At 50.0% G+C, this 24996-nt stretch overlaps 1 protein-coding gene across 1 annotated transcript in view; it reads left to right on the plus strand.

Moving 5' to 3' along the window:
• Nucleotides 1–264: 264 nt before the first annotated feature.
• SLC23A2 (solute carrier family 23 member 2) overlaps nt 265–24996 on the plus strand; it is a 109055-nt gene continuing 84323 nt past the window's right edge. Inside the window, exon 1 of the mRNA XM_040980997.1 lies at nt 265–335. The gene's annotated coding sequence lies outside the window, so the exon portion shown is untranslated. The remainder of the gene's footprint in view (nt 336–24996) is intronic.

Genomic DNA, 24996 nt, shown 5'->3' on the forward strand with positions numbered 1-24996 from the left:
CGGAGGGACGCGCGCGCCCGGGGCAGGGGCGGCGGCGTGGCGCGGGGCCCGGGATGCGCCCCGGAGCGCCCGCGGGTGCCAGGGGGCAGCCCCTCCCTTAGGGCAGGCCGGAGGGCCGGGGTCGGGGGCGGGGAGGGAGGTGGGCCCCGGGCCGGCGCGGGGGCGGGCGGCCGCGCTGCTCCCCGCCCCCGGCCCGCCCCTCCGCGGCGCCATTTTGCAGGCGGCTGTCGCGGGGACCGGAGGCGGCGGCGGCGGCGGCGGCGGCGGCGGCGGCAGCGGGCAGTGCAGCTCCCAGGCGAGGCAGCAGGACGGGAGCCCGAGCGAGCTGCAGCCAGGTGAGAGCCGGGCCGCCCGCGCTCCGCGCCCGCCCGTGGGCCGCACCTGCCGGCCGCGGCCGCGAGCTGTCCGCCGTGCCCACGAGGCCGGCCTGGCACGGCCCCCCGCGCGCTGTCACCCGCCCCACGGCCGCGGCCTGCGCCCCCAGCCCCCACACGAGCCCGCTCCTCCTGATGCCCCGGCGGCCTCCAGCCCCTGCCGCCCCGCGGGGTCCGGCCGGGGGCCTCCCGGGACGCTCACCTCGGAGCTGCAAGCCGCCGGGGCCCTCAGGCCGTGCCGCAGGGAAGCGAGTGGGGCTTCCCCCGGGGACTGGGCTGGCCGTCGCCGCCTCCCGGGCTCTGTTCCTGCGGGTGCTGGGGCACTCCCTTGGCCGCTCCCCGGGAGGTGCGCGCGGGCATCTCTGCCGTGGGGACTCAGGGCCGTGGAGAGGGCGACGGGGATGGGGGGGGGGATGCCTTTAAGGTTTTGGCTTTCTTCCTTTCTACAAAGACTCGCCAAGTGATTTTAGAATCGGCCTCTCCAACCCTTTCCCTCTGTCCCCTGTTCCCCAGGGAAACCTTGCCCCCCAGGTTCGCCGGTGGGGTGAGCCCTTGTTGACCCCGACCCCCACCTTCCTGGCCACAGAAATTGAGACATCCCGAGTGTGACTACCTAAGGGTGCGGGGTTTTCTCCTTCGTTTGGCCCTCTGGTCCCCTTGGATGTTGAGCCCACGGGACGTCGGGCTCCAGGCGGGGGGGGGGTACTTTAAAGCGCGACTGCTGGGAAGTGATCAATTGTCAGGGTGGAGGGTGAGCCAGGGCGGCTGCAGGTGGGAGAGGCATCCTGGCGGGCTTTTAGAGCCCAGGGAGGGGTCAGTGTGGTCCCAGCTGACACTTGGGTCATCCGGATGCCGGGAAGGCCGGGGACCTTGCGAGGGACGTCTGGTTTGAGCTGTCATCAGTTGGCCATGTGACCTCTGCTGTTCCTGCCTCCTGAAGCCAGAGGCGAGGCTTCTGGCCGGTTTATGCTTTTGCATTTGAATGCTGTTGGCCTAGGGCCTCACCCTTTTACCTTGACTCAGCCTTGGGTGGTGGAGGTGTTGGGTGGAACTTAGGACCTTTGCAGTTCCGCTGTTCTGGGCTTTGTAGGCTTTTGGGGGTTGATCCAGGGAGGGTCACTTGGGAAGATAATACAACCTTTAATGGCTTTTGGGCATCCTTGGTTGTGCACACACCTGTTAGTTAAACCCAGGCAGTGGGTGTGGCCACCTGACCTTGAGATATTTAAGTTCTAGACCATTTCTTTTGCCAACATGGCAGCCGAGGTCTTTCTTCTTCCAGGGCGTTTCTGTTGTGATTGCTTTCTTTGGATTTTTAAGCAAATAGGCCATTTCCCAACTTTTCATATTGACAGTTTTTTCACGTGGTTTCATGACGGTTGTGTTTTGTGACTGGCACATTAAGTGTACTTGAAGCATCAGTTCTGTTTACAGCATACAGGAAAGTCCCTGTGTATGCTGTACAGAGCCGTGCTGCGGTTCCACACCACACACACGCGGCTTTACCGCGGTGTGACCTCGCTGGCTCACCTTTGCACAAGTGAGTTCTGTGTCTCAGTGGCAAGCTTATGGCGCTCACTGCCCCCGTGTGTGTCTGCGTATCTGTCCACCTGCCCACCTGTTCCTTCACACAATTGTCCCTTCATCCAGCTGACCACCTGCTTGGATATCTATCCATCTGCCCGTGACTTTGATGTCGGGTGATGCTGGACAAATCATCGTTGAATAAAATCCAGTTTGGGGCCCTGAAGGAGCCCAGGTGATGAGCTGACTGTTGCCTTCCGGGGAGTCTCCAGGAAGGCAAACCTGGGGAGCCGCTGGGGACCCGTATCTGTTGCTGCTGGTAGTTTAAGTGATTTTCCCATTTTGGTTAAGGAAGTTAAAGGTAATAGTTTGTGACTAGACCATGCTTTATGCTTGTAAATGGAAGCTTTTTTTTTCCCCCAATATTTATTTGATAAAGAGTGAGACAGAGTGATTGTCCATCCATCTAATTCGCTCCCTGGATGGTGTGACAGCCAGAGCTGGAGTTGGGTCTTTCATGTGCGTGCTTCGATAGTTTATAAGCGGGGAAGGACTCAAACTGGTACCCACTGGGGATGCTGGCTCTGCGGGCAAAGGCTTAAGCTGCTGTGCCATGGCACTGGCCCTTCTGTGACTTAATCTAGTTTAGCGTTGAATCACATGTAATCTTTTGGGGAAAAGTTAGCTTACAGTAGATGGCATTTGGCTTAGTTAAGATGCAAGATTGGAAAAAAAAAAAAGATGCAAGGTTGGGTACCTATATAACTAGTACTTTCTTTTTTAAAAGGTGTTTATTTTTATTGGGATGACAGTTACAGAGAGGAGAGACAGAAGTCTTGCATCTGTTGGTTTACTATCCAGGTGGCTGTAGTGGCAGGACTGGTTGAGTCCGAGGCCAGCAGTCTGAGGCTTCTTCCAGGTCTCCCGAATGGGTACGGGATCCCCAGGATTTGGGCTGTCTGCTGCCTTCCCCACCATTAGTGGGGAGCTAGGTCACAAATGAAGCCATTGGACTTGAATTGGTGCTGATACGGGGTGCTGGTCCCAAAGATGGAGGCTTAGCGTACCATGTCTTGCAGTCTTAGGCCTAGAACATTTTTAAAGATGGTATTTTTCTTTAAAGCTCCTGAACTTTTTAAAATTCAGCCATCTCAAGGCCTTCCCTGACCCTGTTCTAGGCTTTAGCTGGGAAACTTCCACACAGAAGTGGGTTGGTTCCCAAGGCTGGGTAACCTCATTCATTCCTCAGCCACCTGTTAACACTGCCCGGCGGCCCTTCTCGTGCAGGGACCACGTCTTTTGCCTGCTTGTTGCGCTTGCTCCTGGTGGGAGCAATTTCAGAAGGTCTGTGTTGCTGGTAATAACCTAGCAGGAACGGGGTTTGCTTGGTGTTGGAAAGGGAGTGGAAACTTTAGGATGGGGAACATGGGGTGAGGGTGTCAGTCCGTGTGCTCCAGCTACCAGAGTTTGAGTGGCTTAACCAGCAGAAGTTGATTTCTTCCTGTCCTGGAGCCTGGGAAGGCCAAGACCGAAGTGAGGGTGCTGTCAGTGTGTCCTGGGCTTGTAGATTGCTGCCGCGTTACTGTCTTCCTGTCTTGCTTGGTGTTTTTACTTGTCTCTTGTAAAATCACTAATCCTGCTGGATTCTGCCTCCACCCCCGTTTAACAGTAATTACCTCCTGAAGACCTGATTTCCAAATACAGTTCTGATGCAGGGCGAGAGCTTCAACATGTGCGTCTTTTGGGTGGGGGAGGTACGACGTGGCGTATAGTAATGGGCTTGCATCATCTTCCCTGAAGATGTAAAGGAAGAGCTGGGAGAAGAGTGTTGTGAGCGGAAGGGGCGGCAGGTGTGAGCCGGACGAGGGCAGAGTTGGTTTTTGAGATCCCTGGAGGTCATGAGGACCGTTACTGAGGCTGCTTGATGTTACTGTAATGGTGGGAGCCTATGGATGCTTTTGAGGAAAAGGATATGGACTGATTTAATTTTTTGTTTTGTTTTTTAAAGAGTATTATTTTTTTGTAGTGATGTATTTTTTTTTTTAAAGATTTTTATTTTTATTATTTTTTTATTGGAAAGGCGGATATACAGAGAGGAGAGACAGAGAGGAAGATCTTCCGTCCGATGATTCACTCCCCAAGTGAGCGCAACGGGCCGATACTATGCCGATCCGAAGCCAGGAGCCTCTTCTGGGTCTCCCACGTGGGCGCAGGGTCCCAAAGCTTTGGGCTGTCCTCAACTGCTTTCCCAGGCCACAGGCAGGGAGCTGGAAGGGAAGCAGGGCTGCCGGGATTAGAACCGGCGCCCATATGGGATCCCGGGCGTGCAAGGTGAGGACCTTTAACCACTTGCGCCACCGCGCCGGGCCCGTGATGTATTTTTTTTAAGATTATTTTTACTGCAAAGTCAGATATACAGAGAGGAGGAGAGGAGGATCTTCCGTCCGATGATTCACTTCCCAAATCACCGTAATGGCTGGTGCTGCACCGATCCGAAGCCAGGAGCCAGGAGTTTCCTCCAGGTCTCCCACGTGGGTGCAGGCTTCCAAGCCTTTTGAGCTGTCCTTGATTGCTTTCTTAGGCCACAGGCAGGGAGCTGGATGGGAAACGGGGCTGCTGGGATTAAAACTGGTACCCATATGGGATGCTGGTGTGTTCAAGACAATGACTTTAGCCGCTAGGCCACTGCACTGGGCCCTGAAAGATTATTTTTATTTAAAAACCAAGAGAGGAGAGACAGAGATATTTTGTCTACTGATTCACTATTTAAATGGATGCATAAATGGATGCAGTGGCTGGAGCTGAGCCTTTCTGAAGCCAGCAGCTTTCTCTGGGTCTTCTGTGTGGGTGTAGGGACCAAAGATGTGAGCCATCCTCCACTCACTGCCTTCCCAGGCGGTAAGCGGGAAGCTGGATCGCAAATGGAACAGTTGGGACATGAACTGGTACTCATGTGGGATGCCGGCTTGGCAGATGGAGATTAAGTTACTATGCCATGGAACCGACCCCGTTTTTGGGTTTTTTTTTAAGATTTAATTTCTTAGTTGGAAAGCAGAGTGACACACAGAAAGTTAGAAAGAGAGATCTTATCTACCATTTCATTCCTCCAATGACTGCAGTGGTCAAGTCTGGATTAGGCCGAAGCCAAGAGTCCGAAACTACATCTCATGTGAGCAGGGGCGAGAGTCCTTGGGCTACCAGAGTGCTTTAGCAGGGAACTGGTTTTCCTCTCCAGTGAGGGATTCTGGTAATACAGATGGTGGTGTGGCCCACTGACCTGCCATGCTGGCCCCTGATTGAGCCTTTGACTGGGATACAGTGGCCTCACTGGATGAGATTGAAAGCAGGGTTGGGCAGCTGAAACATCAGCCAAGGGCCTGGAGTGGAAGGGCAGACCAAGGTGATGGAGACAGAAGTGATTGGGTTCCCAGGCCGGAGCGCAGTTTGCTGGTAGGTAGGTAGATCAGATGGGAAAGGAAAGAAAGGCAGGTAGGTTGAAAAGATGTGTGGCCTCAACAGCTGGAAAGAAAGTGAGCCCTGGGATCCCTGGGCAGCAGGCTGGGAGTTGTGGCGCTGTCCTGCCAGCGCACCCAGTGGGCCAAGTGGAGGGTGAATCTTGCTTCTTTACCTTGCCTTGCCTTGCCTTGCCTTGCCTTGCCTTGCCTTGCCTTGCCTTGCCTTGCCTTGTCTCTCCTCTCCTCTCCTCTCCTCTCCTCTCCTCTCCTCTCCTCTCCTCTCCTCTCCTCTCCTCTCCTCTCCTCTCCTCTCCTCTCCTCTCCTCTCCTCTCCTCTCCTTTCTTTCTTTATTTCATACTTTTTTTTTTAAGATTTATTTATTTTTATTGGAAAGGCACATTTTATAGAGAGAAGGAGAGATAGCGAAAAAGATCTTCTATTTGCTGACTCACTCCCCAAATGACCTCAGTGGCCAGAGATGGGCTGATCTGAAGCCAGGAGTCCGGAGCCTTTTCGGGGTCTTTCATGTGGGAGCAGGATCCCAAGGCTTTGGGCCATTCTTTACTGCTTTTCTAAGCCAAAGGTGGAGAGCTGGAAGGGAAGGGGAGCATCCGGGACACATATGGGATCTTGGTACATGCTAGGTTAGGATTTAGCCACTGAGCCATTGCATCTTGTCCATCTTCTCCTTGTCTTAAATTTCTCCCTTGACCCAAGGCCCCTGCTCTGGGTAACCTGAAGGGCTTCCCTCCTGAAGATTTGCTCCAAGGAGAATGGCTGCCTCTGGTTTCTGGGCAGAACAGCCTCACTCATACGGCCTCTTCCCATGTGTGTTTGCCCAAAGCAGTGATGGCTCAGGCTTGCTCAGGCTTGGTGGTGAACATCTTACTGAGTGCTCGCTGGAAGTGTCCCATCTAGAGAGACACCTTTGAAAGAGAGGCAGATGTCCGAGTGCCAGGGCTGGGCCAGGCTGATGCCTGGAGCCTTGAACTCCATCTACGTCTTGCATCACCTGTCATCTCCTGGCTGCAGAGGCAAAGGCAGTCCTGGAACGCAGGCCATCAGGGAGAAGCACCTGCCGCTAGGGAGACTTGGGGCATTGGTGTTGGAAGGGTCACCAGGTAGGTCGCAGGCTAGAGCGACTTGTTCAGGTGGACATCTCAGAGCATACTTGGGTGGGACCCTGGGTTGAGGCTGAGGCTGAGGCTGTGGTGAGGAGGGACCCTCACCCTTGGCTTTAACCTTCCTCTGTTGGTGTCTGCCCCTCACTGCCGTGCTTTCCTTCATACAACTCCAGCTTGGATTCCTTCTGGGAGTTTCCTTCATAGGAATCTTACACAACCCCACCCCCACGCTCGCACAGTGCATACATTCATTCATTTATTTAACGAGATCTGAATACGCTTTTTCATTGTGGACTTGGTTTCATGATCACGGAGGTCTTGGCTTTGAGGCTGAGGATGGATTTTTCCATGCCGCTGTGTCCTTGGCCTTCACCAGAGGAACACTTACCCACTCTCTCTCTCTCATGTCCTCTCTGTAGTTAGGATTTCAGGCTCAAGTTTGCCCGTGGCTTTATTGTTTCTTGCAGCTGCAGTGCTGGCCAAAAACCCTTCGCTGTCACCAGGCTGGGATGAACTCCAAACTCTGCCGTATAATGGGCTGGGCCTCACACTGGACACTTTCTCAAATAGAAGGCCTGGGGTGGGGCCCCTTATCAGTGTTTCTGACAGGTTTCCAGCCAGGTAGGGAGGCTGCTGGACCATCAGCACCTGTTCTTGCAAAAAAGCTTTCTTGCAACATAGCCATGGTCCTTGGAGACCCAGTACCCAGCAAGCCTCAAGTTGTTATTCTCTGGTCTTGATATGGAAGAAGTTTGCTCACTCCTGCTTCTCAAAATGAGAGACTACCCAAACTGATGGCTTACTGTTGTGTTCATACACTTTGTTGCAAGAGCTGTTCTTTTGAAGACATCACTTCATGAATTATTCTACAGATGTATGGCATGGGGAAAATATATGCGTATTTAGAGAGTTTGAGAGTGAAACTAGCATGACGCTTCTTTTAAGTCTTCCGTTTTATCCAAAATTAATGTGAATTCTTCACTCAATTCCAGGAACATCAGTACTTGCTTTGGTACAAGATATTTTTCCTCCTTAATCTTGGAGTAAAGCTGATGGTCCTGAATGTTGTAGTTGATTCCTTACTTTCTGGGAGATTTATCAGCCAAGGTTGGCTTTTATTTTTTTTTTGTTCTAAGCTGCAAATGTTTTTCTTATGCTCTAAATTAAAATCTATCCATCTTTTATTTTTTTTCTTTTGCCTTCTCCACCCTAAGATTTTACCCATAGTTACTCTTTGCTTTTTATAAAAAATTATTTGACTGTCCTTCATCTGGTAAACACCAGATTGGTGTTTATTTGAAGTGTTATTTGCCCCCGGTTTCCATTTTCCCCAGCACCATATTCCTTCCTTCATCCTTAGTCATATGCCAAATCCTTGGATCTGTTATAGAATTTCATTCAATTTTTTCTCTTGGTTTGCTGTGACCTTACTATTTTAATCATAATGACTTTAGGCTTCATTATTTGATAGCGCCTACGTGCAGTTTCCTGCTTCTGTCTGCCCAGTGTTTTTTCAACTTGGGGTTTTCAAATCCTTTCCGTGGGAAATTTCATTAAGTGTGTTGGCCGGCTGGAGGGACTTGTCTTTATCTGCTATTGATGTCTGTCCGCAAGCGCAGCCCATCTGTCTGTGTCCCTACACGTTTTACAAACCTATGATCTAAGTTGGGGTGGGAACTTTCTTTGTGCCAAGGGCCATTTGGATGCTTATGACTTCATTCTGGGCCATCCAACACGATTGCTTTGCCTGCCATAGGTTTTTTTTTTTTAAATTTCAAGACCCGCCTGCATTTGCCTTTGCAAGGCCAGAGCAGTTGAGTTTGTGAACCTTACATAGCCCGCAGGTTGGATACCGCCCTTGGTGGATAGTGTTACTACTCTTTATTTTAAAATACTTGGTATTTAGTGTGAGACCATCTACCCTCACTCCCTCCACCTGTTTCCCAACTAGTATGAAAGGAGTAAAGCACTCTTGCAATCTCTCATGTCTCACACCTGACCATCTGTATGGGGAGGGTGCTTAAGGCCAGCTGGACTCTGCACCCTCCCAATGTGGAGCCTTCTTTGCTGTTCACGATTTTCTGGGTGGTTCTCTGTCTTCTGCTGTGACTCAGGGACGCAGGGCTCCTTCCATCTGACCTTTGAGGTGTGGCCCCGGATTTGCCATGGAGCCTGGTGACTACAAGAATTTCTTGGGCCAAGCAGGAAGTCTTCGTGTTTTCTCTCACAGCCTGTTGGCCTCTTCCTAGATGCAGGGCAGCTGGAGTCTCTGTGCAAGTCTGCCTGGTACATGCAGAAGTGCTGTGCCTGCTGGGCCGCCCCAGCCCCGCTTGCTGGTGGGTTGTTGGGTTTCAAGCACAGGTGACCTGAAAGATGGCAAATGGACATTTTGTTGTGGTGCCTGCCACTTCCTCTGGTTATAAATTTCTTGGTGCGTTGGTACAGTGCTCTGAACAGGTTTAATTGTGATCATGCTCCTTCTCCAACTTTTTTTTTAAATGCAGTTGCAGTAAAAAAAAAAAAAAAAAAGGCATGACAGGTGTCCTATTTCCAGTACCCTTCTCAGTGAATTAAAATACGTGTAGCTGACTTTTTTTTTTAAAAAAGGAACGAATCTGGTTACTTGATGTTGACCTTGGGATCCTTACAGATGTTCTTGTTGGACTCTGTCCCCATTATTGTGATGATTCCCCAAAATAACATCCGTCTCTCTGCTGAGTTGACGGTGACCTCGAATTGCTGGCCTCCAGGGACCCCTCGCAGTCTGTCTCGCTGCACCTGCGCCCCTGGGGCTGCTCGTGCTGAGCTCGCTGCTGCTTCTGTCTCTAACCCACAGCCTGGACATCTGCCTTCCCACGGACAAGTTTTCTGGCATCCCCTTTCTCTGTTCCGTCATCCATGCCGAGATACACGGAGTATGTCAGCAGTGGCGATTTTGGTCTTTCCGTCTTGTGTTTCTGGCTCACCTGCCTGGATGTTCATGTTCTCTCTGTGCAGCGGCACCTTCAAGACCAGAGTTTGAACAACCCCCTTTGCGCCTCCCACCGCTGTACCTATTGCTGGTGCAAATGGGGTGTGTGTGTGTGTGTGTGTGTGTGTGTGTGTGTGTGTGTGTGTGTGCACGCGCGCATACCCCGTCCGCCCTGAGCTCCCAGTGAGTCTACTGTAGACCCCACCAGGAGGGCCTTTGAATTTGCTGGGGGCTGGAAGCTTGGCCCTGCTCTACTGACCAGGACTGGATTTGTCCAGTGTTTGGTTCTGTGCTGATTGGTGATGCTTCAAAGTAGCTGGAACTATTTTTTTTTTTCTTTCCCAGTTTCTGCTCTGAGATCTTCCACTTCAGGTTTTGTTTCTTAGATCAGTGTCTGTCAACTCCTCAGATATATTCTTTTCTCTTTAAAGATTTATTTTATTTATTTTTTTTTATCAGAAAGTCAGATATACAGAGAGAAGGAAAGGCAGAGAGGAAGATCTTCCATCCGTTGATTCACTCCCCAAGAGGCTGCAACGGCTGGAGGTGAGCCGATCTGAAGCCAGGAGTCCAGAGCCTCCTCTGGGTCTCCCAAGTGGGTGGAGGGTTCCAAGGCTTTGGTCCATCCTTGACTGCTTTCCTAGGCCACAGCCAGGGAACTGCCAGGATTAGAACCAGTGCCCATAGGAGATCCCGGCACATGCAAGGTGAGGTCTTTAGCTGCTAGGCTACCATGCTGGGCCCTTTTCATTGGTATATACATGAAATACAGCAAATAAAAGTTCCCTAAGATCCCTATATAGCCCCCTGTGCTGTGTGTGCTGATACTGCCTGCTCCCACTTCCGGAGAACAAACATTGAGTGTGGGGCTCTGAGTTGATTCTGTGGTCTGGTCATGAAGGTTGCTGCTGTAAGCCAGGCCTTATTTCCATTCCTGCTTTCTCCTGGAAGAGGCGTCCCAGGAGGTCCCACGTGGGAATGGCCTGGGAGGGGTTCCCAGCACTCAGCACAGCAGGGGGAAGGCCCTTGTGGTACTTCACGTGCCATAAAATCCACTGTTTAAAGGCCACACTTTGTTTTGAGTCTGTTCCTTGACTTTTATAGCCATTCCTCTTTAGGGACTTTTTATTACTTCAAAAAGAAACCCTTGTACCCATTAGCAGTCTCTCCCACATGCCCTTTTCCCCCAAACCCTGGCAACCCCCAATCCTTAGTATAGTTCCGTGGGTTTGCCTTTTCTGGGTATAGAAATGGTATCAAACAGTGTGTGGCTTTATGCTTGGTGTTCAAGGTTAATAATCTAAGGTGGTTTTTATTGCTGAGAAATGCCCTGCTGAATGGGTCTGCAGCCTCTTGCTTGCCCATTAATCACATGATGGATGCTTCAGTCATTTTCGCATTTTGCCTCTGAGGAGTCCTGTCGCTGTCAGCATTTGCGTGCTGGGCGGTCACGTTCTCAGATCTTTGGATGGTAAATGCTTGGAAGTGGACTTCCTGAATCATATGCTGCTGCCGAGTTTGTGTTGTGAGGAACTGCCAAGCTGATTTGCAAAGTGGGCACGTGGATGATAAGTAAGGACTCGGCTTGTCTTGGTGCTCACTGCCACCGTGTCGCGTGTACCGTGGTTTTCATTTCCCTAACTACTCATCATGGTGAGTGTGTTTTCCTACGGTGATGGGCTCTTGGCGTGCCTTCTGGAGAAATGGTTATTTAGATTCTTTTCCCTTTTATTTTTTAAAGATTTTTTTTTTTATTGGAAAGTCAGATATACAGAGAGGAGGAGAGACAGAGAGGAAGATCTTCAGTTCGTTGATTCACTCCCCAAGTGAGCGCAAAGGCCGGAACTGAGCCAGGAGTTAGGAGCTTCTTCCAGGTCTCCCACATAGGTCCCAATGCTTTGGGCTGTCCTCGACTGCCTTCCCAGGCCACAGGCAGGGAGCTGGATGGGAAGTGGATTAGCTGGGACTCGAACCGGTGCCCATATGGGATCCCAGTGCACACAAAGTGAGGACGTTAGCCAATAGGCTGCCATGCTGGGCCCAAAATTGCTTTTTTAAATGATTTGTTTACTTGAAAGGCAGTGTACCAGAGTAGGGAAGAGAGACAAATAGATCTTCATGTGCTGGTTGGTTCCCCAAATGGCCATAACAGCTGGGCCGGGCCAGGCCAGGCTGAAGCCAGGATCCTGGAACTCCACTGGGGTCTCCCAGAGAGGTGGCATGGATGCAAGCCTTGGAACTGTCTAATCCTTTTCAGGCACATTAGCAAGGCAACTGGTTTTGAAGTGGAGCAGCTGGGACTCAAACCAGTGCTCTGATGGGATGCTAACATTACAAGCGGAGGTCTGACTTGCTGCACCACAGTGCTGGCCCCTTAAACTAAAAGGTATAATCAGACATTTGTTTGCACTAGCAGTGTGTTTCAGTGTCTTATACATATATACGAGAGAGAGAAAGATATCCTTGCGGCTGGTGCTGGGGTGTGGTGGGTTGAGTCTCTGTTTGCCATACTGGCATCTGCGTTGGTGCTTGTTCAGGTTCCAGTTGCCCATTTCTGAACCAGCTTCCTGCCGACGGCCTGTGCAAGCGGTGGAGGATGCCTGGCTGCTTTGGCTCCTGTGCCCACATGAGAGCGAATGGAGTTTCAGGCTCCTGGCTCCAGACCTGCTTAGCTCTGGCTGTGGGGACCAGCTAGGGAGCAAACCAGTGGTTACAAGATCTCTCTCTCTTGCCTCTCTGTCTGTGAATTTGCCTCCCAGATAAAGATAAATCTTGGAGAGGAAGATCCTCTGTTGGTTCACTCCTCAAGTAGCCTCACTGACCGGAGTGTGCCAGGCTGAGCCAGGAGCCTATAACTCCATCCGGGTCACTGCTTGGGTGGCAGGAGCCCAGCTCCTTGGGCGTCTCTGGCTGCTTTCTCTGGTGCGTTGGCATGGAGCTGGAGGGACTAGAGCACCTGAACACGTGGTTGGCTGTATGTCAGGGCAGGTGGCTTAACGCACTGTGCTACAATCTTAATTCAGGCTTCTTTCTTTTTTTTTTTTTTTTTTTAAGATTTGTTTTATTTTCATTACAAAGTCAGATATACAGAGAGGAGAAGAGACAGAAAGGAAGATCTTCCGTGCAATGATTTACTCCCCAAATGGTCACAATGGCTGGAGCTAAGCCAATCTGAAGCCAGGAGCCAAGAGTTTCTTCTGGGTCTCCCACAGCGGTGCAGGGTCCCAAGGCTTTGGGCCATCCTCGACTGCTTTCCCAGGCCACTAGCAGGGAGCCGGATGGGAAGTGGAGCTGCCGGGACTAGAACCAGCGGCCATATGGCATCCTGGCATGTCCAAGGCGAGGACCTTAGCCGCCAGGCCACGCCGCCAGGCCTACTTTCTTTCTTTTAGTATTTATTTAAGAGACATGCACAGACACACACACACACACACACACACACACACATATACCCAAAAAGAGTGCTGCCAACTGCTGGCTCACTCCCCTATAATACCTATAGTAGCCAGGGCTGGGCCTGGCTCTGGCTGAAGCAGCGCCAGGTCTCCCATGGGTAACAGTAACCCCACTACTTGGAGCATCCCAGCCGCCCTCCAGGGTCTGCGTTCCTGGGAAGCTGGGATCAGGTGTCAACCCCAGAAGCAGGCATCTCTCCCTCTAGGATAAATGCTATCTCCCACGGTGTTTTGAAGTAAAAATTGCAAGCCCAGCCCACTGCATCAGGTTCTCCACTCTTGTGAGTTATTCTCTCTTGATTGAAAAAATAGCACTTGTTGCCTGAAATCAGGGCTCTTCAACCTTGCCCACAAATAGGCATCCCAGGGGCCCTTTACACAAGAACTGATTCCCCTCAGTTGTGGCTGAACCAGTGAAAAGGCCTCGGAGGATTCCAGCGAGCAGAGGTCTGAGGACCTGCGCTCAACTAAGGGTGGTGCTGAAAGCCGGGCCAGCCTTGCGTGTCCCCAGTGACAAACGCATCAGAGAGGCCCAAGGACGAACGCTGGCTCCTGATGGAATCCGAGCAGTGCCGACACTCTTTCCAGAAATTAAATGATTGTGCCACGGACTTCCCCGTGGAGCCAGAGTTGTCCCTGGTGCTTACAGAATCAAGTCCCTGGGGAGTGTTTGTCCTGTCTCCATGAGTGACTTTGTGTCTTTTGCCTTTTCTTTTTTTTCTTAATTGAAAATGGACTTAGAAGAATGTGCAGGAAGTGCACATTTTAAGAATTGTTACAGAGAGGACATGGACGCTGTTGGGTGAATGACTGTTGAAGTAAACGTATGGTCAGAATTCAGATCAGCATCACTGGAGAGATAGCTGGAGGCGAGGCTGGCGTCCTGACTTGGGAGCGGTTAGGAAATAGCAGGCTTGTGGTGGTGCCCTTGTGCTCACAGTAGCCTACTTAACTCGTTGGCTATTTTTGTGGTTACATTTGAAAGTCAAATTTCCGTGTAGGTGTCTCGCACCTACACACTTGTGTAATACATATAATTGTATTTGCTTCAGAATAGCCTCTTGCAAAGTCTTAGCATCGTTTCTTAGGGCTGTGATTATTAACTGGTCCTGAAGACATGATTTTCAGCGGCTCATTCATGCTGAAAGCACGATGTGATGTCTTGTTTGTCAGATCCCGTTGTAGGCTATTTAGCGTCTGAGCGGCTTTTGTTTTATTTTTTGCTGGGGTTGACAGCAAGGAATGAGGAACAGCCTTGATTGTATAGAAATATGTGTGTGGTTTTTCTGATGGTTTCTTTGGACTAAATTTTTGCAAGGGATATCATTTAAGGTGGCAGCACACATATTGCACCCATTTCAGCTACTTCCTGTATTCAGATTAATTCCCTGATAAGTATTGTTGTATTTCAAGTTTTTTTTTTTTTTTTGTCAATTTAAGTTGAGAAATGGCTGCCAAGGCCACAGCTGAGCTGATCTGAAACCAGGAGTTTCTTCTGGCAGTCACGTCACGTGGATGCAGGGTCCCGAGGCTTTGAGTCGTACTTCTGCTTTCCCAGTCTATAAATAGGAAGCTGATGGGAAGTGGAGCAGCCGGGATATGAACCACCATCCATACAGAGAGCCAGCACTTGCAGGTGGAAGATTCATCTGTTGAGCCATTGTGCTGGTCCCTGGACAACAATTTCTTTTAAAAGAAATGAGACCCGTCTGAGTTCTGATTCTCCTGCTGCCTCCAGAGCGGAGTCTGCTCTCGCTTGGTCCCCTCCCCTGGCCTTGGGGGTGCAGCTGTGGGGGCTTCTAGACCTTTCTGTTCCTTGGGGTACCATGGGAGGGCAGTCTTTGTGCAGGTGCAGGGAGTAATGGGAAGTCCCATCAGGCCTGGGACACAGGTTTAAGTGTTTCTAGGTCTTCCTAGATTTGATTTCTGCTCTCGAATCCGTTTAACTCAGTGACTATCATGGTTGCTCCAAGACCTTCTGGAAAAATTTTAGAAAGTTTGAAGGTTGGTGTTCATCCACTGGGCTTTTCAGCTTGGTTTGACACTGCTTAGTGAATGCAAAGGCACAGTTTACTAATAAAAAGGGGGAACCATTTGTGTTAGCAGAGTTTGGCCTCTTACCACTAATCATTGCCATCGGACTGGACTTTTTACTTTGTCATTTTTTGCCAGGAATACTAATTGGGGTTTTATTCCTTAAAACTCCATCTAGTTGGGAGGAGGCAAAAAGCCCTCATCTTTTCTTGAATTGGGGAGTTTATAACCATTTGTAATATGGGATTCAGCACGCTCAGTGAGAGATGCCACACATTTACAATGTAAGTATTAGAGCTTATTGGGTGTAGGAATTCTGTTGAAAATGCTTTTTATTTTCATTGATGTGAAAGGCCAAGACACCAAGACTGCTGTGCCGAATGCTAGCCCCTGTTTTCAGGAATGCTAACCTTGGGAAAGGGAGGTCACACATATAGTAATACGTGTTTATTAGCTGCAGGTGCAGCAGTAAGAGGCCAGCCCGGAGCCCTCCCACCGTCGGAAGGATCACGCTATGTAGAATGCTCTAGATGCCTAGATTGCCAGGCTGGCTGAACGAGGTGGATTCTGCAGAAATGGGAGTGTTCTCTTTGCCAGTAGCGTAACCATTTCCTGTGTCATCAGGCAGTATAAGCCAGGGCAGCTTTGCTGGATTTCATCATGGAGTATTTTACTGTCGTAATTTATTTAGGCAGTTCTTAAACATTGGGTATTTATTTGCACCATAACCAAAGTGTATACAATTACACAATCTCGAAGAGTGAATAGAACTTGCTGAATGTGTTTTTCATGAATGACTGTTTTAGTTATTTGAAAGGCAGAGGCAGAAACAAAGATCTTCCATTTCCTACTTTGTTCTCCAGGGGCCTGGGACAGTCAGAGGTGGGTGAGCCCTCAGGTAGGAGCCGCGAACCTCATCTTAAGTCTCCCATTGGGGTGATAGGGGCCCAGGCACTTAGGCCGCCTTTGGTTGTTTTCCCAGGTGAATCAGAGTTGAATCAGACGTGGAGCAGGTGGAACTTGATCTGATTTTCCATATCATTTGCTGGCATTGGCAGCGGGGTCTTAACTTGCTATGCTACAGTGCCAGCCCCAGGTTGTAAGGAGTTCTTGTAAATTAATGTAAGAAAAATCCAAACTCTTGGGGGAAAAAAAAAATCTCAGAGGCCCCGACAGTGTATAAGAGAACTGTAGACATATGGATCAAAGAGAGCGGCTTTGAAACCAGATGTCATATTTGCAAGAGTTGGGGTTGGATTTTGTGATGTAGTGAGTAAAGTTACTGCCTGCATCCCATATGGGGGCTGCTTTGAGTTCCAGCTGTTCCACTTCCGGCCCAGCTCCCTGCTGATAGCCTGGGAAAAGCAGCTGAAGATGGCTAGTCCAGGAGCTTGGGGCCCCTGCACCTGGCTTTGGCTTGGCTCAGCAGCTTTTGGCAAATAAAGTGGTGGATGCAAGATGTTTCTGTCTGGCTCTGCCTTTTCTCCCTGCTGTAGCTCTGACTTTTTTCTTTTTTTTTTTTTAAGATTTATTTATTTTTTTAATTTATTATTGGGAAGTTGATACACAGAGAGGAAGGTCTTTTGTCCGATGATTCACTCCCCTAGTGACTGCAATGGCCGGAACTGTGATGATCATAAGCCAGGAACCTGGAGCCTCTTCCGGGTCTCCCACTTGGGTGCAGGGTCCTAAGGTCTTGGGCCATTCTTGACTGCTTTCCAGGCCATAAGCAGGGAGCTGGATGGGAAGTGGAACAGCCAGGATTAGAACGTGCAAGGTGAGGACTTTAGCCACTAGGCTACTGCTCCAGGCCTGTGGCTCTGACTTTTCAAGTAAATAATCTTTATTTAGAGTGTCGTGTTTAGTCTGTAACATTTAAAAAAAATGGTGTGGGCCTGATGCAATGGCTTAATGACTAAATCTTTACCTTGCAAGCCCTGTAATTCCATGTGGGCCCCAGTTTGTATCGTGGCTGCTCCATTTCCCATCCGGCTCCTAACTTATGCCTTGGGAAGGCAGTGAAGGATGCCCCAAAGCCTAGGGACCCTGTCCCCCACCCCCGGTGGGAGATCTAGAAGAAGAAGCTCTTGGCTGTTGGCTTCAGATCAGCTCAGTTCCGGCCATTGCAACCATTTGGGGGAGGAGGGAGTGAACCAGTGAATGGAAGATCTTTCTCTCTGTCTCTCCTCTCTGTAAATCTATGCTTTTCCAATAGAACTAACTAAATAAATAAAATGGTAGGGCCCAGCCAGGTAGCCTAGTGGCTAAAGTCCTCACCTTGCATGTGCCAGGATCCCATATGGGCTCCACTTCTCTCCCAGCTCTCTGCCTGTGGCCTGCGAAAGCAGTGGAGGATAGCCTAGGGCTTTGGGACCCTGCACCCACAGGGAGACCTTGAGGAAGCTCCTGGCTCCCGGTTTCGGATCAGCTCAGCTCTGGTTGTTGCGCCACTTGGGAAGTGAACCAGCAGACAGAAAATCATGGTTCTTCTCTGTAAATCTGCCTTTCCAATAAAAATAAATAAATCTTTAAAAATAAAGTGGCGTAGCAGTGGCAGGTGAGATTAACACACCATTTTCTTCCCTTTTGCTTTTCTTTGTCAATTTGTTAGTTTTCCCAGAGGATTTGGGAAATTTTCACATTTCCTATTTAGAAAATTGGGAAATGACCAACCTGTGAATTTGTCTCAGACATTTATGTATATATATATATTTTTGTTTTTTTTTTTTGAAGTTTTCTTTATTGGTTCATTGTTACTTGTTAAAAAAAATTTGTTTTCCTAAAAGCCAAATCTCATCTTCCCAGTGCTCCCAAATATCCCAGCACACTCCTGATGTTCTCAGGAAATCCTTTAAAAATAGGAACCGCCTGGACGTGTGAAGGTCATGTAGTGTTGTTTTCAGAAGGTACTCTTTTTTTTTTTTTTTTTTTTGCCTTATCAGGAAGTGTCCTTCTAATTTGCTCTAAGTTTTGATTTGGGTGTTTGACATCAGGAGGAGGCATTTGGTCAGCCCTTTGGGGCGTCTGGTCAGTGCCCGCAGTGATGGGACTGTTAGAGGCGCTGACGTGCGATCGGTTCGGGCTCATGTTCTTTCTGCCTTGAAAGTGTTAATACCTCGTTGTAAGGAGATGGTGATGGGAGTCGCTGCACTGCGAGCTAACACGATAAACCCATGAGCAGACATTCTGTCTTGGTTCCCATCATACTCTGGCGGCGTGGTTTTTGTTCTCCATGAGGTTGAGGCTGCAAACCTGGTGGCAGCACACGCAGCTTGTTTAGCCCTTCACAGGGATCCTTACTTTTAGGAGTATCTTGGGTTTTTCTCCTGTTGCTGCTTTTGGCGTTTTGGCATGTATGCAGTGAGCGCCCGAGTGTCAGCACGAAACCCATGTATGTTCCACATACACATGAAACACAGACGCGTTTCCCGCTCGCGGAATCACTTTGCCCAGGAGTTTCGGGTCAGGTTGCTCACGCTGCCTGTTGCAAAGCAGGGTTGAGAAGCCACGAACACCAGCGATTTCTTGGGGAGTCAGTGTGGGAAAGGCAGGCTAGCATCCCCGCCTCCCCAGTGCCCTCTGTGTGCTGTGCGTGGGCCCAGCTTTCCTCTCGGCTCTCTGGCCTTGTGTGCTCATGGATGTTGGGATGTTTCTGGAACGTGGTGGAGCCTGATGAGGACGGGGTCCTTTCTGCTTGTGCTCCAACAGGAGTCCAAGGGTGTACCCCAGAACTCCATCTTGTTTTGCTTGGTAGAGCAGCTCCTCTTGCAGAACCCCTTTCTCAAATACAAAAACAAACCACACACCTGCTGCTTTTCTGGCATCAGAGGGCTTATCCTCAGGGCGGGGGCGGGGGGGAAGCTAAGTGTACCACCCTACTCCTGACCCATCGGCTTCAAAAAGCCCTAAATATGGCTTGAAAGAAGTAGCATGCTTTCTTTTACCCTTTTTTTTTTTTTCTATCTGAAGCTCAAGCAACATTGTGTATTGCCCTCATGGAACCTTGTGAATTGCTATTTTGGTGTCACATTGGAAAATAATGCTGACTTGAAGGGAGAATGGCATGCATTGGAAAATCCGTACTCACTTAGGTACCCACCCCCCGTTCAAGGCAGTGGCAGGAGCCCTTGCCAGCTCTCCTGCGTATGCAAATATGTGCCGTGTAATTATTATTTCAATAAAAGTGGGCTCATATTAAGCATGTTGTGCAACCTGTAGTTGTCAAAGAATAGGATCTATTATTATGGTGTAGTTTCAGTAAGCCATTCTCTCTCTCTCTCTCTTTTTTTTTTTTAAAGAAAACGTTTATTTTTAAAATGTTCCCATCTACTCAAAAGGCAGACAGAAGCAGAGTTGAGGTATTCTTGGCGGTGAGCATCTGGCTGCACTGCTGAGGAACCGGCCCGGCCCTCTGCTGAGACAGTCGGAGTCAGGCTCATGGTGCTTTACACTGGGAGAGAATGTGTGTACAGGTGAAGTGTGAGGGAGGAAGGTCGCTGATGTGTCTGTGATGACCTAAGTAGAAATGAGGGTGGCACCATGCATTTGGGAATTTGGGAGCGCTTTTTAATTTTTTTTTAAGATTTTTTTTTTTTAATTGGAAAGTCAGATATACAGAGAGGAGGAGAGACAGAGAAGAAGATCTTCCGTCTGATGATTCACTCCCCAAGTGAGTGCAATGGCTGGTGCTGTACCGATCCGAAGCCAGGATTCAGGAACTTCCGTGTCTCCCACACGGGTGCAGGGTCCCAAGGCTTTGAGCCATTCTCAACTGCTTTCCCAGGCCACAAGCAGGGAGCTGGATGGGAAGTGGAGCTGCCGGGATTAGAACCGGCGCCCATATGGGATGCGGGTGCATTCAAGGTGGGACTTTCGCCACTAGGCTCTCACGCTGTGTGCTAGAAGCTTATTTTTTTTTTAAGTTACTTTATTTGGAAGGCATAGAGAGATACAGAGACACATCTCCTGTCTGCTAATTCACTCTTGAATTGCCCACGAGGGTGATGCCAGGAATCCTGTAAGGACCCCAAAACACCTGCTGACTGCCGGATGGGGTTGGGAGGAGAGCTGGGACTTGAACCCTGGCCCTCTGTTGGGATTTGGGAATCCCAAGCTATTGCTCAAATGCTGCAGCAAAAGTCTGCCACATAAGGGGATTTTTTTGTTGTTGTTGTTTTAATGCTTTATTTATCTGAAGGAGTTACAGAGAGGTAGAGACCTTCCATGTATTGGTTCACTCCCCTGATGGCTACCACGGCTGGGGCTGGGCCAGACTGAAAAGCCAGGGGTGACTCCATCCAAGTCCCACACGTGTGTGGCAGGGGCCCAGATACTGCTGCTCATTGCTTTCGCAGGTACCTTGGCAGAGAGCTGGATGGGAAGTAGAGTGGCTGGGACTTGAACTGGAGCCCCTGCTGGTTCCATGGGTGGAGGTTTAAGGTGCTACCCTGCCATGGTGCCAGCCCCAAGAAGGTGATCTTTGAGTTGATTAAATCCTTTCCCTGCAAATCCCTTCAGGTGCTTTTCCTGGTGGTGTGTAAGGCAATGTGCTCTTGCAACGGAAAGCAGGTGTGTGGTGTGCTGGTTGTTCTTACCCTGCCGCATCTCCTCCCAGCTTCACAAGGCTCGCCAGCCTTCTGTGTCTGCTGTGTAAGACGGATGGGGCACGTGTGGTTTGTAGTGCCAGGCCTGACACCTAGAACTTGACCAGTCTATCCAAGTTTTGCTTTGTCATCCGGCTTTGTGCAGGGGAAAGTGGAGCTCAACAAGTACCAGTGGGAAAGATGCCACTAGGGACCCGTGTCTTGCTGCAGTGTCAGCATCCTGGGTCAGGGCTCTGGTTTCCGTCCTGGCTGTTCCACTTCTCATCCAGCTTGCTGCTCACGTGCCTGGGCCTCTGCAGTTCAAGTAAATAAGTAGATGTCAGGAGAGGCCAACTGAGTGCAAAATCACTTTGTTTAGAGCTGACATCAAGTGCCAGAGATGGGGCCTGGCACGATAGCCTAGTAGTTAAAAGTCCTTCCCTTGCATGCGTTGGCATCCCATTTGGGCTCCAGTTCATATCCTGGCTGTTCCATTTCCCATCCAGCTCCCTGCTTGTGGCGTGGGAAAGCATTGAGGATGTCTGAAAGCCTTGAGACCCTGTACCCGCCTAGGAGACCTGGAAGAAGCTCCTGGCTCCTGGCTTCGGATTGGCTCTACTCTGGCTGTTGTGACTACTTGGGGAGTGAACCAGTGGATGGAAGATCTTCCTCTCTGTCTCTCCTTCTCTCTGTAAATGTGACTTTCCAATACAAGTAAATAAATAAGTCTTAAAGAACCAGAGTTGAAATTCAAACCTAGACATCTTAGTCCAGTGAGCTGAATGCCTGCTCTGTTTGAAAGAGTCACACTCCTTCTTCCCCGACAACCAAGAACTTGTCCATCCTCTCTGGTTCATGCCCCAAATGGCCATAATGACCAGGTCCGTTCCACGATGAAGCCAGGAGCTCCACCCTTGTTTCTTACATGACTGGCAGGGCCATCAGCCACTGCCTTCCCAGGCACATTTGCAGGAAGCTGGACTAAAGAGGAGCTGCACTGGAACCCATGCCGGGCCATGGGACACGGTGCTGGGACCTGCACTGGAGCTCATGCCAGGCCATGGGACACGGTGCTGGGAGCTGCACTGGAGCTCATGCCAGGCCATGGGACACGGTGCTGGGACCTGCACTGGAGCTCATGCCAGGCCATGGGACATGGTGCTGGGACCTGCACTGGAACACATACTGGGCCATGGGACACAGTGCTGGGAGCTGCACTGGAGCTCATGCCAGGCAGTGGGACATGGCTCTGGGAGCTGCACTGGAGCCCATGCCAAGCCATGGGACACAGTGCTAGGAGGTCATTGGAACCCATGCTGGGCCATGGGACACGGTGCTGGGAGCTGCACTGGAACACATACTGGGCCATGGGACACTGATGCTGGGAGCTGCACTGGAACCCATGCCAGGCAGTGGGACACGGCTCTGGGAGCTGCACTGGAGCCCATGCCAAGCCATGGGACACAGTGCTAGGAGGTAATTGGAACCCATGCTGGGCCATGGGACACTGATGCTGGGAGCTGCTTTGGAACCCATGCCGGGCCATGGAACACCCGTCTGGGAGAGTTGACTTCGAGGAATGAAGGTTGCAATGTGTGACTCTGTTCAAGGACATCGCGGGACTCATTGATGTCCTTTGGGAATGAGTACTCAGACTGAGCGTGGATGTGGGACAAGTAGGCTGTTCTTGTAAGTACCTTGCTGATTTATTTTAACTTCCAATTTTAATTTGCCATTTGCTTCTCTCTAGCTGGTCTTGACTCCGCTAAGCACGACTCTGCGTGGGGCGCTGAGCTCGAACCTCGGCAACACGAGGGGATGCGTCGTCAGCACCTTGGGAGGGGAAGCGTATGGACAGGTCCACGCCGCGGCCTTTAGGTGCGTCTGCCACTCAGCCTGCTTCTGTTTTGCTGGTAGAATTGTGTGCATGGCCTTCCGGTGTCAGAACCCTTTGGCGCTTGACCTCACCCTTTTTACATGTCAGGAATGGTCTAAGCGCACAAGCTGGGGATAATGAATTGTTGGGGTGGTGCTCATGAGGAGGTAATGGACTTCTTTGGGCCAAATTCCATGTAAGTGCATTAAACTAGAAAATAAACAGGCACGGTCTTGCCACTAGGATTAATTACAAGGTAGGAGGTAAATATTTTCATTTGTCTTCCCATGCTTTGGAGGTGGTTTTCTTTCCTCTTGCATTGCTGTCTGCTGCTGGCTTTTCCCTTTTTTATACTGATGCCTCATGAGGTTGTGTGTGAGGACCCTGGAGGTAGTGATTCCAGAACTGTCTGCGTCGCCTTGCTCTGGGCTTTCTCGTTTGTTAGCATTCCTGTTAATCCCTTTCCCTTGCTCTGGGCTCACCCTCATCCTCAAGTTTGGTGGACATTTGGACTATTTTTTTTTAATTAATTAATTTTTATTAGAAGGTCAGATATGCAGAGAGAAGGAGAGACAAAGATATTCCATCTGCTGGTTCACTCCCCAAGCAGCCACAATGGCCAGAGCTGAGCTGAGCTGAAACCAAGAGCCAGGAGCCTCTTCCAGGTCTCCCATGCGGGTGCAGGGTCCCAAGGCTTTGGGCCGTCCTTGACTGCTTTCCCAGGCCACAAGCAGGGAGCTGGATGAGAAAGTGGAGCTGCTGGGATAAGAACCGGCGGTCATATGGGATCCCGGAGCGTGCTAGGTGAGGACTTTTAACTACTAGGCTTCAGTGTGGGGGCCATTTGGGTTATTATTTTCTTGCTGTTCCCAGTATTGCGGTGTATGTTCTAGCATATGCTTCAGGGGAGAATAATGTAGTGATGACATTGGTTGTGCTTCAATTTGGCAGGTATTGGGAAATAATGTAACTGTGAGGAATTTCATTCCTCTTGGTATGTTCTCATACTTTGTCTTGTCAGTACTAAATTCATTATATGGCAAGCATTAAATGTTATGTCAGTGTTATTTTTCTACCTCTAGTTGACATACAGTAAAATTTGCTCGTTGCGTGTAAGGTAAGAACTTCTACAAAGTGGAGTATGATCCTCCATTAAAAAAAAATATTTTAGTGCCCAGCATGGTAGCCTAGTGGCTAAAGTTCTTGCTTTGCATATGCTGGGATCCCATATGGGTGCCATTTCACATCCTGGCTGCTCTACTTCCCTTTCAGCTCCCTGCTTGTGTGGCCTGGGAAAGCAGTCACAGCCCAAAGTCTTGGGACCTGCACCTGGATGGGCGACCTGGAAGAGGCTCCTGGCTCCTAGTTTAGGATAGGCTTAGTTCTGACTGTTGTAGCCACTTGGGCAGTTAACCAGCAGATGGAAGATCTTTCTCTTTTTCTCTCCTTCTCTCTGTATATCTGACTTTGCAGTAAAAATAAATAATTCTCCTCTTTTTTTTTTTTTTACATTTTCAAAAATATTTCCTTAAAGGTAGAGGAACAGAAAGAGGGAGAGAGTACACCCTACATGGGAGACCCAGGTGGGGCCCTCTCTCTGCTACTTTCCCAGTGCCCCAGCAGGAGGCTGGCTTGGAAGCAGACAAGCTGGTCTTGAACTGGTTCTGGTTTGGGAAGGGATGCTGGCACTTAAGGTGCTGGCTTAACCACTGCATCATCATGCTGGCCCCACAGAAGCCCCTTCTTAGTGTTTTAACAAAGGACAGCTTATCGCGTTCCCAAAGTCCTTCAAAATTGTCTTGGTCCTGATACCAAATGGACACCACTGTGGACATTTTTTCTGTTTCTTTATTATTATTATTATTATTTTTAATGTGTAGGCTCCTCTTGCCCGCACAAACCCTTGTCACCAAATCGTGAGTGTGGAACTCTTGAAAGCAGTATTTATTGGCGTAGGCGTTCTACCCGGAAGTCAGGTGTTCCTGGCGGTACGCACGCCCACTTGCAGTGAGCTTGGCTGGCTTGACTGGAGCCCCCCGCTCCCTGGCCAGCTGCCTGCTGACGCACATGCTGGGAGAGGAGGCGGCAGCTCAGGCAGGTGGGACTCTGCATGTGGGACACTCAGATCGGGTTCTTTGGCTCCTGGCTTCCGTCTGGTGCAGTCCTGGCTATTGAACGCACTTGGTGCTGGGGTGGGGGCGGTGAACCAGTGCGGGGGAGATGTCTCTGTCTCTGCTCTCTCTCTCTGGAATAAGTGCCGACGGTGAAAGGAAAAGTGTTGTCTGCCTGGGATGCCTCTCAGGTTTCAGCTCAGGATTTCAGCTGTCATCTTGATACTTCCATTCACCTATCTCAGCTCGTCTGTGTCATGGAGCACATCTCAGACACCAGGAGGTCTTTGGTGGGTACCACTGGGTGAGGCAGCGCCCACTGGAACCCAGCCTGCCCCGGCCTGCCTCAGGAAGTCCATGATCCCTTACTGGTTCCTGAAGGCCATGTTGGACACGAGATCTTTAATCATTTTCTTTTTCTTTGTTTTTAAAGACTTATTTTATTTTTATTAAAAAGTCAGATAGTACAGAGAGGAGGAGAGACAGAGA

Source organism: Ochotona curzoniae, unplaced genomic scaffold (assembly GCF_017591425.1).
Source record: "Ochotona curzoniae isolate NIBS_2020 unplaced genomic scaffold, NIBS_Ocur_1.0 contig_3520, whole genome shotgun sequence".
NCBI lineage: Eukaryota > Metazoa > Chordata > Mammalia > Lagomorpha > Ochotonidae > Ochotona > Ochotona curzoniae.